This window comes from Salmo salar, chromosome ssa14 (assembly GCF_905237065.1).
Source record: "Salmo salar chromosome ssa14, Ssal_v3.1, whole genome shotgun sequence".
Taxonomy (NCBI): Eukaryota; Metazoa; Chordata; class Actinopteri; order Salmoniformes; family Salmonidae; genus Salmo; species Salmo salar.
Genome location: NC_059455.1, coordinates 83236610 through 83243927, shown reverse-complemented (window position 1 = coordinate 83243927; position 7318 = coordinate 83236610). Strand labels below are relative to the sequence as shown.

General features: G+C 42.4%; 1 long non-coding RNA gene across 1 annotated transcript; it reads left to right on the top strand.

Annotated features, from left to right (window-relative positions):
- The first annotated feature begins 251 nt into the window (after positions 1-251).
- LOC106570442 (uncharacterized) lies at positions 252-4366 on the top strand. Its single transcript, XR_001320668.2, has 7 exons — positions 252-1345; positions 1474-1599; positions 1708-1741; positions 1862-1924; positions 2013-2133; positions 2249-2367; positions 2452-4366. It is a non-coding gene; the product is annotated as an uncharacterized lncRNA (long non-coding RNA).
- Positions 4367-7318: the final 2952 nt, after the last annotated feature.

Genomic DNA, 7318 nt, shown 5'->3' with positions numbered 1-7318 from the left:
GACAGTTCCTCCTGTACACTGGACCAGTCAGCTTGAAAGGGCTTGTACCAACTCAAGTGTATACGCTTAGAAAAAAAGGGTTCTAAAAGGGTTCTTCGGCTGTCCCCATAAGAGAACCCTTTTTATTCCATGTTGAACCCTTTTTGGTTTCAGGTATAAGCCTTTTGGGTTTCATGTAGAACCCTCTGTAGAAAGGGTTCTACATGGAACCCAAAACGGTTATGCCTGGAACCAAAAAGGGTCATTGAAAGGGTTCTCCTATGGGGACAGCCGAAGAACCCTTAAAGGTTCTAGAGTTTTCCACAACTACATGCTTCTTGCAGTTGTCATCACCATCTTGTTGAATGTGTTCCTGTGCGCAGATCAAGTTGAATATACCCATAGCCTCATGGTTTTGTTTGTTGACCAATGCAGCAAACTTTATGGAAAAGAACAAGTGTCATAGAACATGTATGGATTGGTGCACCTTCGCCAAAAATCCAAGAAGTATGGTGCCCTTGACAAAATCTCTTGTTTCCCATTTGAAAACTTCCTTGGGCAAATGAAGAGACTGCTTCGCAAACCTGCACACCCACTGGAGCAGGTTGTTCGTCGACTGTCAGAGAAGAAACTATACAGAAGAATGAACACCTCCTAAGCACTGTCCCTGAGAGAGCACAACAGCAGTGACAAATCAGTTCGAGAAGTTTTACTTCTGAGAATTTTCTGTGAAAAGGTCAGAGGGGACAACTGTGTCCTGTTACAAAACCAGGATATTGCTGTTGTACAGAATGTGGTCGTCGATGAAATGGGCAACAATTTTGGCATCTACAATAGGTTCAGGAACATGGTCGATTTCTTCACCTACCCTTTACCATTTTCCAAGACAGGCATTTTTCACCTCTCTGGATTATCAGATCATTTCTGCCTCACCAACTCTACAAATGTGCTGAAGAAATACTATCTTCTTCCTTGCCAAGATGGATATGCTGGCTTTCCATTGAGCCACTTGTAGACATGGCCTAGCCCTGTTTGTTTCTGTTCGCCTCTCACAAGGTAAATATCTTAGGGTTTCATTGTATGATTGTAGTGTAAATTATTATTTAGTCAATTGTAAGTGGTCTTTATGCTTAGTTCTTCCTCTTTCTCTCCTGTCTTTAGATCATAAAGTTTGTAGTGATTCAGTTTCTGGATGAAAAGAACAAACCATATGCAGTAGTTCCACAAGTAGGGATCAAAGATAACATCTGTTATTGGCCACCACTCAGCCACAGAAAAAAGAACAAATTAAACAATTTAGCCATCGAGTGTACGCCACCAGACAGCACCTGGGAAAGAAGCTGCTTTAAGTTCATGAAGGGAGCAGGTAATTTGGCCTAATTTATGTCTCTGATATATTCTCATTTGAACTGTTGGTGTAATTAACTTGCCTGATGTGAAAGTCAGTGTTTTGTGGGATAATTCATGCCTCTACCTTATTATTCACTGGTCTAGACAATTGGGAGACGGCACAGATGTAACATGAAAACATTGAGGTGCCAGTGGACGTTAGAGTAGCTGAGTTAAAAGCTTTTCTTCCAGTCGCACCACCAGTCCCAACATTGCGGTGCCAGCGGACTGGTATGTACTTTTTTTTTTTAAATGCTTGATTATATGCGAAGTTCCATTTCTGATCCATAATCAGCTTTCATGGTCAATTTCCAAATGTACTTTTCTTCTATAACACAGACTACACTTTAAGGTGCCAAGATTCCAAATACAAGTAAGTGAAGCATTATTCATGAAAAAATCCATTGGAGGATGTATTCTGTCCTAATAAATACTGATGGAATATCAGAGGAGAAACAAGCCCCTTTATTCATGTAATTTGTATTTCAATTAGGAAAAGCATCATATTCCCTAGCATCGTATTCACCACAGCAGCATGTGGAGGACAGCCATGGAGGTAAGTAGTACATTAACTTTTCACAGATGAGACTTTGTCTATCTGTTCTTTTTTGCAGTATTTAATGTCAATGTACTGTTTCAAACAGGACCTATAATGAGACATTTCAACGGGCCAAATTATGGTCGTAGATATGAAGGTCAGAACATACCGACTTCAAATATGAACAGTCATGGAGGTACTGTATGTGGTACATCCATTTAGCCCAGGTGAGACAATGCGGACCTGTCCTGTTTTGCACAGTATGCAATTGTATTAAAAAGTGACCTGCAATTTTTCACAAGGGTAACTTTTAACCTTTTTAAATGTTGTTTTATTTTTCAGGGTAGAAATCCGGCAGAAAAACAAATCACTGAAGGAAGACAGGGCAGAAATGCAAAGACTCCAGCAGGAAAACAGAACCCTGAGGGAAGAAGTTAAGGTGCTAAGGAGTGGGCAAGCAGGTGAGAACATAACGTCTATTTTTGGTGTATAATTGTTTTCAGGAGTATGACAGTAATTAACTGCTTCTTCTTTTTATCTTCAAGATGTCCACTATCATCCCCGTGCCCAAGAAAGGGAAAGTAACTGAACTGAATGACTACAGACTTCCGTCATCATGAAGTGCTTCGAGAGGCTAGTCAAAAACCATATCAGCTCCTCCCTTCCCAACCCTCTCCAACTCACCTACCGCCCTGACAGATAAACGGACAACTCAATCGCCATTGCACTGCACTCCCACACCTGGACAAAAGGAATGCATATGTTCATTGACTACAGCTCGGCCTTCAATAGCATAGTGCCCTATAAGCTCATTACAAAGCTCACGGCCCTGGGTCTAAACTCCTCCCTATGCAACTGGGTCCTGGATTTCCTTGACGGGGCTCCTCCAAGTGCTGAAGGTAGGCAACATTACCTCCTTGACACTGATTCTCAACATGGGTGCCCCAAAGGGTGCATCTTCAGTCCCCTCCTGTATTCCCTGTATACCCACGACTGCGTTGTCTCACACAGTTCCAACTCCATCACAAAGTTTGCTGATGATACGATAGTAGTAGGGCGGATTACCAACAACGATGAGACCGCTTACAGGGCGGAGGTAGGCACTCTGATGATGTGGTGCCAGGTAAACAACCTCTCCCTCAATGTTAGCAAAACAAAGGAGCTGATTGTGGACTTCAGGAGGAACCAGGCTGGATACACCCCCATCCTCATCAACGGGTCCACTGTGGAGACGGTCAATAACTTCAAATTCCTCAGCGTACACATCTCAGAAAAGCTGAAATTGTCTAACTACATGGACACCATAGTGAAGAAGGCACGACAGCAACTCTTCAACCTTAGGACGCAGAAGAAATTTGGCCTGTCCCGAGGGCCCTCACAGTGTTCTACAGGAGCAACACGAGAGCATACTGTCGGGCTGCATCACAGCCAGGTACGGCAACTCCATTGCCGCAGATCGTAAGGCTCTTCAGAGGGTGATAAATGCAGGCGAATGCACCATTGGGTGCACACTGCCTGACCTTCAGGACACCTACAACACCAGGTGTCGCAAGAAGGCCAAGAAGTTCATCAGGGACCCCAGCCACCCAAACCATGCCCTGATCTCCCCGCTTCAATCACTCAGACGAATGCGGGCTGTACAGGAACTGCAGGCGGGCAGTACAGGAACCCCCAACAGTCTTTACTCTGCCTCCACGACAATGGACAATTATTTATTCATCACTGTCACAGTTGTTATCATGTATATAGTCCTATTTCTATTGTTGTTTTTTATTACCATTTTCTTGATTTTATTTCACTTAGTCCTGCATGTTGGAGATCGAAGCCTAAGATTTTCACTGTACCTGTCACGACTTCTGCCGAAGTCGATGCCTCTCCTTGTTCGGGCGGTGTTCGGCGGTTGACGTCGCCGGTCTTCTAGCCATCGCCGATCCATTTCCATTTGTTTTGTCTTGTTTCCCACACACCTGGTTCTCATTTCCCTCATTATGTGTTGTGTATTTAACCCTCTGTTCCCCCCATGTCTTTGTGTGGTATTGTTTATTGTAAGTGCTTGTGCACATTTGTTTGACTGGTGCGCGTCGGGTTATTGTGCCCATATTTGTATTTTAAACTGCTCCGGCTATTACCAAGTTCTGCTCTCCTGCGTCTGACTTTCCTGCTACCAGTTACGCACCGCTTACAGTACCCTGCAATCACACCTGCAACCCTGTGACTATTAAACACTCTGAATCTCCCATAATTAGTCCTTTCCCATAAGACACTAAAACATCTGGAAAAGTCTTAACGGGAAAAAGTAATGACCCCTAAATCCATCTGTAAATCCATACTGACCAGTGCCTTTTAATAAAAAAAACATTTCCATTTTAAACATCTACCACAAATTTCCTGTCTCAGGTGATTAAGAGTAAAAACAGGCCAGGGGATTTCCGAGGTTACTGGCCCAGGCCAAACTCAAGCAAAGGCCACACGAGCACCGCAAAGTACATTGCCACACTGGGCCCAAGGCTTATAGCAGGGTTCGGACACAGGCGGCCCACAGGCCACTTTTGGTCCCCCCAAGGTTTTTAATTAAATTATATATATTGTATTTTTTGAGGGGGGGCTTCAGTTTTTCGTCAAAAAAGCTAAAAATGTTCACGTCTCAATGTAATCAAAGTATGAAATTATTATATCTGAAAATAACAATCTCGTTTTGGGCTTAGTTGTGGTCAATTTGCAGAGTACAAATTATTATAAATATTTTCCAGCCCCCACGACCATTCACTCCGAACAAAAATAGGCCATGCGGCTGAATCTAGTTGTCTAACCCTAGCTTGGAGGATTTCTCCAGAAATAAAATGTTTATTTCGCTCTCTAACTACTGTATAATGCAGTCATCACTGTGTGAAATAGAAAGTTGGGGTAGTCTTTCAAAAATCATGCTAACCACCATTATTGAACACGGAATGAGTCCATGCATTTACATTTACAACGTCATTTAGCAGACGCTCTTATCCAGAGCGACTTACAAATTGATGCATTCACCTTAAGATATCCAGTGAAGGATTACTTTATCCTATCCCAGGTATTCCTTAAAGAGGTGGGGTTTCAGGTGTCTACGGAAGGTGGTGATTGACTCCGCTGTCCTGGCGTCGTGAGGGAGCTTGTTCCACCATTGGGGTGCCAGAGCAGCGAACAGTTTTGACTGGGCTGAGCGGGAACTGTGCTTCCGCAGAGGTAGGGGGGCCAGCAGGCCAGAGGTGGATGAACGCAGTGCCCTTGTTTGGGTGTAGGGCCTGATCAGAGCCTGAAGGTACGGAGGTGCCGTTCCCCTCACAGCTCCATAGGCAAGCACCATGGTCTTGTAGCAGAACAATGCAACTTATTATGCGATTTGTTAAAGCACATTTTTACTCCTGAATGTATTTATGCTTACCGTAACAAAGGGGTTGAATACTTATTGACCTAAGATATTTGTTATTATTTATACATTTCAAAAATGTTTCGAGAAAACAAAATTCCACTTTGACGTTATGGGGTATTGTTTGTAGATCAGTGACACAAAATCTCAATGTAATCCATTTTAAATGCAGGCTGTAACACAACAAAATGTGGAAAAAGTCAAAAGGTTTGAATACTTTCTGACTGAACTGTGTCTGTAAAGTGATTCGGTCAGGCAGTGAAATTCAAACACAGATTCAGCCACAAAGAACAGAGAGGTTTTCTTGTCCTGAATTCAAAGAAATGTTTGAGGCAAATCCAACACAACACATTTCTGGGTACCACTCTCCATATTTTCAAGCACAGTAGTGGCTGCCTCATGTTATGAGTATGCTTGTAATTGTTAAGGACTGGTGAATTTTTCAGGATAAATAAAGGAACGGAATGGAGCTAAGCACAGGCAAAATCCTAGAGGAAAAACCTGGTTCAGTCTGCTTTTCACCAGACACTGGGAGATGAATTCACCTTCCTGCAGGACAATGACCAAAACACAGGGCAAATCTACACTGGAGTTGCTTACCAAGAAGACAGTGAATGTTCCTGAGTGGCCGAGTTACAGTTTTAACTTAAATCCACTTGAAAATCTTTGGCAAGACCTGAAAATGATTGTCTGGCATTGATCAACAACCAAGAATTTTGAAAATAATAATGGAAGATGTTGAACAATCCAGGTATGTAAAGTTCTTAAAGACTTACCCAGAAAGACTCACAGCTGTAATTACTGCCAAAGGGGATTCTACAAAGTATTGACTCAGGAGTAGGAATACTTATGTAAATAGATATTTCAGTTTTTCATATTCAATACATTTGCAAAAATTTCAAAAAACATGTTTTCACTTTGTCTTTATGGGGTATTGAGTTGTATTTATTTTACCTTTATTTTACCAGGTAGGCTAGTTGAGAACAAGTTCTCATTTACAACTGCGACCTGGCCAAGATAAAGCAAATCAGTGAGACACAAACAACAACACAGAGTTACACATGGAATAAACAAACATACAGTCTATGTACAGTGTGTGCAAATGAGGTAGGATAAGGGAGTTAAGGCAATAAATAGGCCATAGTGACAAAATAATTACAATATAGCAATTAAACACTGGAGTGATAGATGTGCAGAAGATGAGTGTGCAAGTAGAGATACTAGGGTGCAAAGGAGCAAAATAAATAAAATAAAAAAATAACAGTATGGGGATGAGGTAGTTGGATGGGCTATTTACAGATGATCTAGTTGGATGGGCTATTTACAGTGATCTGTGAGCTGCTCTGACAGCTGGTGCTTAAAGTTAGTGAGGGAGATATGAGTCTCCAGCTTCAGTGATTTTTGCAGTTCGTTCCAATTATTGGCAGCAGAGAACTGGAAGGCCGGCCCAGAGGGCTCACCGGCTCAGGACGGCTAACAGACAGCCATTGGCATTAAGATGGCACGGCACAGTCACTGCCAGCTGGGTCTCACTGTCACCTCATTGAAGCTGTCTGCTATTGGAATTGATGTATGCAAACACACAGGATAGGAACATCAACACATTCAACATTTTGTATGCAACAAAGCAGACCTGGTGACGGATAACTCAGATGCAGTATGTGGTTACAAAATTCATTACGTTGTTTCAAGCCCAAAATTGATACCAATGACATCGGCTCTAAAAAATAGACACGAAAAGAACAATACAAAAACGGAACAAATAAACCCAGATACAGTATTTCCTTGTCTAAAGGTACAACTTGAACTGAATTGCACTGAGTTACTCTGCCACCTAGTGTCACTATATGATCATTACATCAACAAATGTGAACGAGGGGATTTAGCAATTTAACCTTAATTTAACTAAGCAAGTTAGTAAAGAACAAATTCTTATTTACAATGACGGCCTACGCCGGCCAAAACCGGACGACGCTGGGCCGCCCTATGGGACTCCCAATCACGGCTGG